The sequence below is a fragment of the Carettochelys insculpta genome, chromosome 20, assembly GCF_033958435.1.
Source record: "Carettochelys insculpta isolate YL-2023 chromosome 20, ASM3395843v1, whole genome shotgun sequence".
Classification (NCBI taxonomy): domain Eukaryota; kingdom Metazoa; phylum Chordata; order Testudines; family Carettochelyidae; genus Carettochelys; species Carettochelys insculpta.
In genome coordinates, this window is record NC_134156.1 from 11,824,007 (window position 1) to 11,837,211 (window position 13,205).

At 42.2% G+C, this 13,205-nt stretch overlaps 1 protein-coding gene across 1 annotated transcript in view; it reads right to left on the reverse strand.

The window, feature by feature from the left end:
• The window catches only part of CA10 (carbonic anhydrase 10), a 454,392-nt gene that overhangs the window by 77,208 nt on the left and 363,979 nt on the right, over nt 1-13,205 (reverse strand). The gene's annotated exons all lie outside the window — the stretch shown is intronic.

Here is a 13,205-nt window from a genome sequence, read left to right on the forward strand (position 1 = left end):
TGGGAGAGAGGGGAAGAGTGGACATGGTTGGGTGCAGCGTGAGGCCCAGAGCAGCAGGCAGGGAAGTTTGGAGTATGTGGGGATCAGGTTTTAACCCAGCCCGGCTCCCCCTGTGCCCTTCCCTATTGCTGCTTTCTCAGCAAGGGTTGCCTCTCATCCCCCATTGTCATTGCAGTTGGCTGGGCTGCAGCAGTGCTCAGAGCCGCAAGAGGAGTCAGCAGCAGCAGAGCTTCGAGTTGCAACTTACTCCTTAAAGAGTCACATGCAGCTCCAGGTCGCCAACCCCTGGACTAGACTGTCTCCCTAACTCAAAATAATTTACCCAGTTTGCACAACGCAAATTGCAAAAATTATTTCACGTTAACGTACTTAAAACTTGGTGCCATCCAAATGGCACCAAAGTTCAAAACAAGCAGCTATTTCAAATTTTCTGCTGCTGCTGCCCCCTCACTGCACTCAAAATAGTGCTGCTATTTCAATCGTGGCGAATAGCCGTGGAGTTGCTATTTTGGGCTGCTATTTGTTAGTAAATAATAATTATATAATCTGTAGAAAGAAGAGGATGAGGAGATTGTGGATTTAAGAAAGTTTTTGCTAGTAAAAACCCTGGAAGAGCCTGAGAAATTCTGGATGGATTTAAGCTTTTTAAACTGCTCTAATCTCTCTCTAGATGGCCTATACTTACCAGCAAAAATAATCCTAACTTTTCTCATTTCTTCAAGAAAAATAAGTCACTGTGGGAAAAAGCTATTGGGCTTGTGCCGTCTTCTGATGTCCACCTTATGATGTGTAATATTTGTAAATTTTATTTTCCTTACCATTGTTAACTTTAGAAACCTCAGGAATGTCAAGTGTAGAGAGTAGACTTTTCTGTGAGTAAGGCCTTGTCTGGTGTTTAGGGCACTAGCTTGCCATTTGAGACACTTGAGTTCAAGTTCCTGCTCTGCCACTCACTCCTGTGATTTAGACAAGTCACTTAGCTTCTTGTTGCCCCAGTTCCACACCTGCAAAATGGGGATAATAGTTCTTTCCAACTTCACAGGCAGCTTGTGAGGATAGACAATTAAAGATTCCAAGGTGCTCAGACAACATGGTAATTAAAGTCATAAATACCTTAGCTCAGAGGTGAGCAAAGTGTGGGGCAAGCCTGTTGGGGGGTGGCACATGAAATTTCATAAGGGGGTCACAGCACAAGCAGCTGCTGGGTCTTAGGCTCATCCAGCTCATTAAAAATATTGAAATATGTTAGTGTTCTAATGTATATTATTCATATTTATATACCAATTAATAAAGATTTTACATTATACAGACTTATTTTTTATAGTAACAGAGAAGAAGCCGTGCTAGTCTCTACACTATCAAAACAAAAAGCAGTCAAGTAGCACTTTAAAGACTAGCAAAATAGTTTATTAGGTGAGCTTTCGTGGGACAGACCCACTTCTTCAGACCATAGCCAGACCAGAACAGACTCAATATTTAAGGCACAGGGAACCAAAAACAGTAAACAAGGAGGACAAATCAGAATTTTCTCCTTGCTTACTGTTTTTGGTTCTCTGTGCCTTAAATATTGAGTCTATTCTGGTCTGGCTATGGTCTGAAGAAGTGGGTCTGTCCCACGAAAGCTCACCTAATAAATTATTTTGTTAGTCTTTAAAGTGCTACTTGACTGCTTTTTTGTTTTGACCATATAGCTTGTTTTCCAAGGCAGACAATACATGAATTACTAAGCTGAAAATATTGGGTTGGTGCCTCTCTTTTGCTTCTTTGTGACACATTAAGAAGGCCTGAAAAGTTTTTTAAACCCTCTCCTCCATATAGTTTGTTTTTTAGGTGTTTCAATCTCACCTTTGATTTAGCAGCATAATGGGAGTTTAAAAGCAAAACGGCAGACACAGGATACTTGAATGAAGGGAAATACATTGTAATATTCTATCTAATAATGGTATGTCCTTAATGACAATACAGTGTCTACCAAAGAAAATTCATTTGCTCATAGCAAGAAACCTATTATCCAGAACAGAGCAATATTTGGCTCAGGTGATGGAAAGACTGCTCATTATAGCATGCAGTCAGTCAGCCAACAGATTTCACTGCTGCAGTTCTTGAGACAAATATTGTTACAGGATAACTTATGACTTTAAAAAAGGTAGCAACAATGGAGAAACAATGTGAAACATATGGAAATTATTTCCATTTTTTTGGGTAATTTTTTTTGGAATAGTTTTGAATTACCAATCTCCCCCTCCCCCACCATAGCACTACACAATGACGTACAGAAATCCCCATCCCCAAACAAAAATCCTTTTTGCATTCTGTTATTCCTTTGAACACCCCCAAACTTTGTAAAGTTATAGAGTGGCAAAGGTAGTGTTTCTTTCTCCCAGACTGTCATTTTTCAAGAGACAAAGAAGTTTAGACAAGTTAGAGTAGAGAAATGGAATAAAGAAAGGAAAAAGCAGTAACCTCTCCTCTCTGGTCTGCCCTCTCTCCCACAAACTCTAGCCACATTCATTTTCTTGCATTCAGTGGTAAAAAAAGGAGAAGGGTAAAAATACCGATTTCAGTGTGATGAAAAGGAAGCTTTTTGTTCAGAATTTTTTTTACAGCAGATAAACCAAACATGACATTTTCCACCTTAAATCTTTTTTCTATGAAACCCCATTATTTTGGGGTAGGAAAATTTTGACCAGCTCTACAGACAGTTAAATACATTTGGAACCATGCAGGCTATGATGACCCATGAAATCAGAGTTTATTCATCTGGATGCAAACGAATCATCTGTGGAGGGTCACTGAGGAAGTTCCCACACCATTAGCTGAACTATATGATTGATTATATATGTTGCTGGGTGGTGGATAAATGGGTTTCTGGAAAGGGGTTGGGCTTCTCTGAAGTGTCAGGTAACAGCCACTTCCTGAGACTGCAGACCAGTGCCACAGGTCTGATTGGTAGAACTGTGCCTGAGGATCTCACTGTGGAATCAGCTAAAAGTTACAGCATTCAAGAGCGATCTACAATTTTAGGAATAATAATTAACTAGGTAGTATTTCAAAGACAAATTACGCAGCCCTTTTTCAGTCAAAACTCTGGAGATTTTCATGGGAGTTTAGCTTGGGTAAGGAATGTTACAATTTGGTCGTTTGTTTTCTGCTACTACAAAGAGATGATAAAGTATGCATATGCTCACTGACTTATTTGACTTAAACCCTTGTACAGTCATACCCCGAGATACACCCATTCGGGTTACAAGAATTCGAATTTACAAGGAGTTTCATTTAATACCCCTACTTCATCTTACGAGGCATTTCCTTGAATTTATGAGGATACACTGCTGTGGCTCGTCTGGGTCTCTGCCTCGGTGCTGCAGCAGCGGCGTGCCCCGGCCCGGCTGGTGGCCACAGGCTCCCAGGCACTCCTGCAAGACATGAATGCTGGGCATGCAACCCATCCCGGCCCCACCCCTACCACTTGCCCCCCGGGTATCTTCACGTGCGGCAAAATCAAACTCCAAAAGATCGATCGCGGTTGTTGAAAGCTGGGTAAGTATAGACATACCTGTAATTGGAATCCCCGTGGTCCTAATCTGTCACATTTCTTTTTTCATTTAGTCAGCGTTGTTACAGACAAAACATCCGAAGTGTCAGAGCAGCCAAGCATTGGAACAAATTGCCTACGGAGGTTGTGGAATCTCTGATTTTGGAGGTTTTTAGGAACAGGTTAGGCAAACACCAGCCAGGAATTGCCTACTTATTAAGTAGTCCTGCCTTGAATACAGGAGACTTAGCTAGCGGACCTTTCAAGGTCCCTTCCAATTCTACATTTCTATGATTCTACGTCACATTAAAGAGTAACATAACTCCTACTGAAGTCAAACCAAGACTGTCCAAACTTCATCTAGTGGGTTCAATAGCATCTAATGCAAAACCTTCCCTGACATCTTGCTCCTTCCCTGGATGTCTTGCCTCTGTCTTCAAAGGTAGGATCACAGGGGGTGAATTGTGTTCCTGGCCTGGGGATGGGCTCCACCAAAACTTACCACCTGCCTGTGCTCCCTGTCTCTGTATCCCCCAGTGTCCCTGCCACTCTGAACCCTCCTCCGCATGTCTCCTGGCCCCATCTGCCACCCCCAAGCAATTTAAAAACACCTCCGTGGGCCTACCTTCAGAGCAATGGCATTACAGTGGGTTCTAGTTGCTTGCTCTCTGTGGCCACTAGTATATGAGTCTTTGGCTACGTCTACACGTGAAGCCAACATCGAAATAGCTTATTTCGATGTAGCAACATCGAAATAGGCTATTTCGATGAATAACATCTACACGTCCTCCAGGGCTGGCAACGTCGATGTTCAACTTCGACGTTGCGCGCCACCACATCGAAATAGGTGCTGCGAGGGTACGTCTACACGCCAAAGTAGCACACATAGAAATAAGGGTGCCAGGCACAGCTGCAGACAGGGTCACAGGGAGGACTCAACAGCAAGCCGCTCCCTTAAAGGGCCCCTCCCAGACACAGTTGCACTAAACAACACAAGATACACAGAGCTGACAACTGGTTGCAGACCCTGTGCCTGCAGCATGGATCCCCAGCTGCCGCAGAAGCAGCCAGAAGCCCTGGGCTAAGGGCTGCTGCCCACGGTGACCATAGAGCCCCGCAGGGGCTGGAGAGAGAGCATCTCTCAACCCCACAGCTGATGGCTGCCATGGAGGACCCAGCAATTTCGACGTTGCGGGACGCGGATCGTCTACACGGTCCCTACTTCGACGTTGAACGTCGAAGTAGGGCGCTATTCCGATCCCCTCATGAGGTTAGCGACTTCGACGTCTCGCCGCCTAACGTCGAAGTTAACTTCGAAATAGCGCCCGACGCGTGTAGCCGCGACGGGCGCTATTTCGAAGTTAGTGCCGCTACTTTGAAGTAGCGTGCACGTGTAGACACAGCTTTTGTGTCCTGGAAGGAGGAGGTATGGTGGCCCTGGAGAAACACATGAAAATACCCCCTGCCCAAGGCTGTAGGGATTCACATGATGGCAGCTATGGGGAGTGAGCAGCCAAAAGCTGCTCTAACTCCACTATACTGCTGGTAGTGGCAGTGGAGTCCCCATGGCAGGTTAAATCACCTGGGGGGGTGGCAGACAGGGCTAGGGGACATGTGGGAGGAGCACAGAGGGTGGTAGGGGGCCAGCACTGAGTACAGAGGGACCAGAGAATGTGAAGGGAGGACTATGTGGTGGCATTCAGAGACTCCAGCCTCTCTGGGAGACACTGCTAGAGGAGTCTGCCCACAAGGAAGTGTGGCAACCCCATCCACTCCTCTCACATCTGGTTGTGCACCCCACTCCCTCTCGAATCTGCATCCTTTCCCCAACCCCTGGCCTGATCTCAAATTCCCTCTCCCACTCCAGCCTCCAAACTCTCTCCCAGACTCTATCCCAGAGCTTGAACCCAGTACCCCCACCTGCACCCACATTCCCTCAAGGAGCCTGCATTCCAGACTTCCACCTTCATGCCCCCCCACGCTCCACCTACATCCAAATTCCTCAGAGCCTTAGGCACATGGAGGGCCAGAGATTTTGTGGGGCATAGGTGTGGGTTCTGGGTATTGCCAAAATTTCAGCAAACATGTTTCTCCTAAAATTGTAAAGTTAAATGATTGTGTTCATTTTCATTAGCTTAACAACAACAGAGATCATTCAACTATTCTCCCCCAGCTCCTTTAACTTTATTTCCCTGGATACAAAGATCCAAAATTGCAAGTAGATCAGATTCTGATTCCTGGTTCATGCCTAATCAGTGCAGAGTACAGCAGAAGAATGACTTCTCGTGTCTTGCTTATAAAACTGTTAATACATTCCAGAATGATGGGCTTTTTTTTTTCTTTCAAAAGTATCACAGAATCAGAGAATCACAGGGCTGGAAGGGACCTCAGGATCAACCCCAGCTAAGTCATCCCAGCCAGCACCTTGTCAAGCTGGGACTTAAAAACCTCTAGGGATGGAGAATCCACCACCTCTCTAGGCAATGCATTCCAGTGCTTCACCACCCTCCTGGTGAAGTAGTTTTTCCTAATATCACACTATTAAGTTTATTAACTCATATTTAGCTTGTGGTCCACTATAACAGCTACCTCCCTTTCTGCAGTACTCCTTCTTAGACAGTCATTTCTTATTTTGTATGTGTGAAACTGAGTGTATGTCTATACTTACGGGAAGACTGCTGCACTGTGATCAATTTTCTTGAGTTCGATTTTGCTGCATGAGTGAAGATGCGGCAAAATCAATGTCTCTGGGCTTGGCTGTTGACCCTGGTAGTCCATGCTATTGCATGGAGTAGCACGGAATAAGGGAGGTTGGTGTGAGCTAGAAAGCCCCAATCTACACAAGGGCAGAAAGTAAATTCTGATACATTGATTCTAGCTATTCTAACAGAGTAGCTAGAATTACGTATCTGGGATCGACTTTGTTCCCTAGTGTAGACCATCCCTGATTATTCCTTCCTCAGTGGAGTATTTTGGCATGGACCTTACCTACAAACACCCTGAGTCTGGTAAAATCTACCTTCTTGAAATCTATAATCCTAATCTATGATTATACAAAGGATGGAGCAAAACGTATCATTTTGGTTTGTTACAACTGAAAATATAAGCCTTTAGTAGTTTCATCTACTCTACCATAAAATATGCACTTAGCCCTGCAGTATGAAACAAATTCTTACTCATGCAAATATCTTGTTTCTTCTCTACTAATCAAGTTTTTGGAAAGGTAAAACAGTAATCATAGTTATGATATTAGAAACTGATTATACATGAGGTAAAATTATTAAATTTCAGTTTAAAACTTAGATATTTGGTTTGTATAATTAAAGCTTTTACCTTAGAAGGGATGAAGGAGGCTATTTACAATCTGATTTTCCCTCCAAACTGACAGTGTTACTAAAACAGAATTAAATAGCAAGATGATGCTGGCACTGCTTAATCTGTAAAACCAGTTGTAAAAATGTTCTAGACTTTCTGTTTATAAATAAATGGGTGAGGGGAATGAAGACGAGAACATGGTTAGTAATAACATCTTAATTGTTTCTGGATGGTTTCCTGCAGCCATTGACTTCTAGTGTTGGGTTATTTAAATAGGCTGTTATAGCCTTCATAGGAAGGTAACTGTTCATCCAAAAAATAGAAAAGGGACTGTAAGCTAGAATCCAAACTCCCCATTTAAAAAAATATTAAAACAAAAAGTCCCACTTCCTACTGGACACAAAAATGAAGCTCTTTATAATCAAGTGGCACAGGAAGTTTGCTGTACAGTATTTCATATTGCTGCATTGCAAAATGTTCCTGTTCCAGCTTCCAGAAAAAGTACACGAATAGAAGTTTCCCTTAGTACCATACAATAAGCTTAAAGGCAAAGTTTTCTTAAATCAGAAGCTATGACTTAGAGCACCATTTAAATATTTTCCCCTTTTGATGCTTGCAGATCTGCATTTCATCACATTATTTTGGGATTGTTATTACTGCCACAAATTGATAGATGTTTAGACAGTTCATTTACAGCAGAGAATACCACTCATTTTTACCTTCCAATTTGAAGAAATCTATCCCTCTGCAACCCTCTAGTATAACTCATTATAGGGCAAATAAATCTAAAACCTCCTACAACAAATGACACCAAAATTTAATGGAACATGAAATCAAGTAAATGGAATTGAGTACAGTAATTAGTTCATATTTTAATCTGTAGACTTGTTTATTATCCACCAACAGACTAACAATTAAATCTGTGCTACTCAGATGCTTCGCTTTGTTTTAGGAAAAAAACGTTTATGTTTGTGTCAAAGCAAATTAACCAGAAATTTAGGAACTCAAACCCACCATTTACAGAACTTTAATGTTGGACTTGGCTAGGATATAGCTTGTTATGTTATAACATTTATACTTTGTTTTTTACAGTAGTGTACCCATTGTATTACTTATTCCTTTTTAGCCTGCAGACCAAGTGCTGAATTGTTCCGCATGGGTGACCTACAGCAGTGTTTCACAACCAGTGGTATGTGTACCATTGGGGTCCATTGAGGTCTTCCAGGGGCTTCATCAACTCTTCTAGATATTTGCCTTGTTTTACAACAGCCTACATAACAAACACTAGTAAACTCAGGACAATTTAAAAGTTCATTCAGACAATCGTTTCTATTGCTTCATGTGCCTTATGCTGAAATGTAAGTACAATATTTCTATTCCAATTCATTTAATTGATAATAAGATGGTAGAAAGTCAGCAAGTTTTCAGTAGCAGTATTCTGTGATATTTTGCATGTTTTTGAAAGTAAGTAGTTTTTAAGTGAGGAGTAACTTGGCGGTTTGCAAAACAAACCTGACTCTTGCAAAGGGTATAGTAATCTGGAAAGGTTGAATGGCGCTTGTTTCAAGACCTCAGATTACCTTTGGACCATGTTTCTCAACCGGTGGCATGTGCGCCCTTAGGGGTATGTGAGAGAAATCACATTTTTTTAAAGGGGTGCTTGATAAAAAAGGTTGAGACATGCTAATCTACAGGGGAATAAAGCATAGATGAATCTACTTCCACCACCATACAGGCTTGCAGGACCCAGACACCATGCTAATGCTCCCTGCTTCCTGGGGGCAGGTTGATTGTTGAGCAAGTCTAACAGGGTGCTCCAAAACCAAGAAGAGGGGCAAAGCTGTCCTTGTCCATTAGTTAGTTCAAGGCAACTGTCCTGGGCCCCAAGAGGCCCAGGGCAGCTTGGGGACAACTGGAGTCCCTGGCACCAGCAGCAGTTGGTCCTGCCCCTGCACTCACCAGCGGCAGGGGGAAGTAGAGCCACCCACCCTCAGCTCATTCTGCTTCCATGGCTTGCAGCTGTGCCACTTGGGGGAGGAGGCTTGAGGGAAGCAGTGCAACTTTCCTCTGCAGTCACCAGTGGTGGGGAGCGAAGCGAAGCAACATAGCTGTTAGCTGGCAGAGAAGAGCAGGCTGGGGCTGGGTTGCTCTGCTTCCCCGCACTGCCACCAGTGAATGCAGGGGCAAGCTTGAATGCTAAATACTGGTGCATCCTCCCTCCTAGTCTCCAGGGCCATGTCAATTGGGGAAGAGGCTTGGGAAAAGGGCAGCACATGGGTGGGGGCTTGGGGCAGGGCCTGAGGCAGATGCAAGGGTTTGTTGTGGGGCTCACAACTTCCTAGGGACAGCCCTGAAGAGGGGTCAGGATCCCTCTTCTGCTGCATGCCTACTGGTGGCTGATAGGAAGTAGAAAGGCATGTTGCATCTCTTTTCCAGCATTTGCACTACCCCCATTGATAGCACAGGCATTTTGTTGGTGTATGTCCTGCACAGCTCTAAAGTGTCAGAACGTCTCTACTTGGGCTCTAGCAGCGCAACCCTCTTCAGCTACTGTCATAGGACTTGGGGCACAAACTGACTTTTAGCTGCATAAGCCTAATACTGAATCCAGAACTGTGTAAACAGACTAATTATTTCTTGAATTCCTCTCTGCTTCACCTAGTGATATTGCAATATAATGATTCTATGCCTGGAAGAAGGATATTTTAGTCTCCCGAAGACATCCAGGTAGGAGGTGGGAGGCATTCCTTTCATTGGCTCACTCCTGTCACCTATTTAATGCCCTCTGACCCCCAAGGAAAATGTCTATAGCAGTGTTTCTTAAACTGTGTTCCACAAACACTGATGTTCCATGAACAGCTCCCAGGTGTGCTATTAGCATTTGGAAAAATACACTGATGGTATATGTTTTCTGTTATTAAAACAGATACAATATTACTTCCCTGATTAAATTACTTCATTTTGCTTTTGTTGTAAATGTTTCTGTTTCTGTTTTTTTTTGTCTGACAGTTTTTAAAGAAAACTGCATAGGTGTTTCACATAAAAAATATTATTTGGTGTTCCATAGTCTCAAAATGTTTAAGAAACACTGGTCTATGGGAAGGAACCTGTTATCCAAGTTCTTCATGTGAATGGCAGAGCTGTAGAGAGCTTTGTAGGTGGTGACAGAATAAGGAACAAAGAAGGATGTGACATCAAATCAAAGGGCAAGAAAAATGACATTTTCTTCAGCTCCTTGAGTGACATCAGTTTTGCTGAGGTAAGTGATAGCATATACATAGTCTGGGATGTCACTTGAGTCATGTCATGCTCTGGCAACACATCTATGGCACTGTACTTCCATTGCATAAATGCTGTCTACATTGACAGAAAGTTTTTCCCCATTGCTATAGTTAATCCTCCCCCCAAGAGGTGGTGGTTAGGTCCATGGAAGAATTCTTCTGTCAACCTAGCTGGGCCTTAGGTCACTTAATCACAGTGCAAATTTTCACACACCTGAGCAAGACAGTGACATCGATCTAACTTTTAAGTGTACACCAGGCCTTGATTTTGAGATCCACTTTTACTTTCATAGTGCAATTAAATGGTTTAATCTGTGAGAAGCGTATTGCACTCATTTAATTACATACCAGATAAAGAATCAACTGCTTAACTGACTCATATTTCAAATTTTTTTATTCCACTTTTCTGGAAACAAACACATTCTTGATAGCAGAATCATTTTTATATATAGTGTGTGTGTCTCTTTCTCTCTCTCTCTCTCTATATATATTTAAATAAAAACTTCCACTATTTTGAAGACCTTTAAGCATAACAGTTCAATTATCTGCTCAGAGTCCACTGTGAAGTGATAATTGGGTACTAACAGGAAAACCGATTACTGGAGAAATCTCTGTTGACATCTTTTAACACCTAATTGGGCCTCATTACAAATCCCTCACTGGTGTTCAGACCCTAATATATTTTAACATAGTTTGGCATTACTGGTTTCTGTCTTCACAATTTTGTATCACTCTATTGCTGCCAAGTTTGCTTGACATCTTTGACCAATTATTTGTTGTCTCCACTAGAAAAAAATAGATGTGTTTGGACCATGTGGTAAGACTACAAGTTTTTCTATAATGTGGACACACCCTTAGGGTCTTATTTTTAGAGGTATAAAGTACCATCCTATCAAATACAGCTCAAGCCACTCAGCAGCTTAGGGCTTGTCTATACTAAAAAGGCTGCAATAGTGCAGCTGCACCAATACAGAAGTTGCTGTTGGATGGTATCTTCTGACAAAACTTCTGTTGACAGATTGCAGCCACACATGAAAGCAGGTCACTCTGTTGATCTGCTCTGTTGACAGAGGGCAGCCAGACTGCCTGGCTGCCCTCTCGACAGAATGGCCAACTGTAAGCACAGCAGACAGGGCTGCCCGGTGACCCGGAGGCCTGTCTGTCGATAGAGGGCCCCCCCCAGAGCATTCCTAGGGCTTTTTTGTCAACAGATTCTGAAAGCCCTTCTGCCTCATGGGGAAGAGGGAGAAAGCTGTCAACAAAAGTTCCAAGTCCTGTCAACAGTATTTCGACAGAATGCATTTTTAGTGTGGATGCTCTGTGAGTTTTGTCCACAGAGCTCTCTAGAGTAGACATAGTTTTATTCTTTCTCCTTTGACCAATATTATCCCATTACCGTAATGACAGCTAGGGGCCGTAGCAGGCCGGAAAGCATATGCTACCTTATAAAATCAGCTGGAAATTACCCAATGCATAATCTCCTTAATATCTTGTCTGGGAATTGTAAACCTTGTAGATATCCCTTCCTAGTTCTAAGCACTTATCTAAAATCACTCTGCAGTGAAAAGTAAAGCTTGTTGGACGGAAGTATACTCTCCAGGCCAATTTCAGCCATGGTGTGAAAGCTGATTGATTGCTGAGAAGTTGTACCAACCCTATACAACAGGGTCCACTTGGCCCTCTGTTTTGTATTATGGGTATGGTATGGTATTTGGGAATGGGACTTAGCTATTCAGTAACAGATATTTTACACAAAAGGTGGTCCAAGTGCCTGCAAATGACATCTCCAAATCTTAAAAGATACAGCTCTATGTCTGGTTTCTGTATTGTGTTTCCTGCCATTAATAATGATTGACAGTTGACACCACTTTTGTCAACTGTTTTCTTCAGGAAATATGTGTTGTATTCACTGGCAAACACTGGCTTTAATGGTGACCTATATACTAACAGGATGGCCCTGTTTTAGAGCTTAAAAATGATCTGGAGCCCTGGCTATTGCTTCCATGCCATTTCAGTTCACCCCTTTCCATTTCACTTGTTTGCCGGTACTCATTCTCGCTGATGCCGATTGGTTTTTTTTTTTTTTTTAACCTGTCAGCAGTGCTCTTTATTTGCTGGTTCTTTCTCCGACTGCTCCATCCTCCCAGTCCCACTTAATTTACTTTCCCTCTCTCGCCTGTCAGATGTACTCTCTCCTGCAGCTCTCTTACTTTGTCAGAGATGCTGTTGATTTTTTTTTACCCCCGCCCTTTTTTGCTTTTGCTGCATGGTGTTAAATATTGGGCTGCAGTGCTATACATTTTCACCTTTCACTGCAATCTATACTCTGTGTGACTTTTCCTTCAAAACAAATAATTTATGGCTGATATATTTCTAATCCATCAGTTTCTCCTGTGACTTTCTGAACCAATACTGATATGCAAAATCGAATACAGGGCTATATTTCTTGCTTCTTTATTAAAGCAAACTATTTTGCATTGAATATCATTTTTACAATTTAGAGGTGATCAGCAAAGCAAGGTCATATTTATTAAAACACTCAGTGTTCACTTATGAGTTAAACATTGGATTCAACATACGTGTCCATTTATCACAGAAGTGAAACAAGGCATCCAATAGTTAGTAATGTAAGACATGAATAATTTTATGAAAACACTGCCACTGACAATATTATACATCTACATAGCTTTATAAAACAAAGCAAATGATTACCATCAATTATAATAACACCATTTGACAAGCTTGCAGTTAATCTGCTGCTCTTCAGATAACTGTTGTTGCACAATGCCAAAGAAAATGCCATGCATTAATTGACTCATCACCAGAGTCTGTGATAGATGGTACAGATGGTAATGCAATTATTCATCTTCAACAAAATAAATAAGTGCTTTGTTGCTGGAAAGTATTCTTTATGGTATTTTAAAAGAATGACAACAAAATGCTTGAGATGTCTTTGAAGGTAACTCTAATATACCTACAGTGAGATGCAGTGCTTCTGAGCATTATTTCAATGATGCACTTAGAATATGTAGAATGCCAGTCAGCATGCTAGGTTCCTCACAGACAGAAAGCAA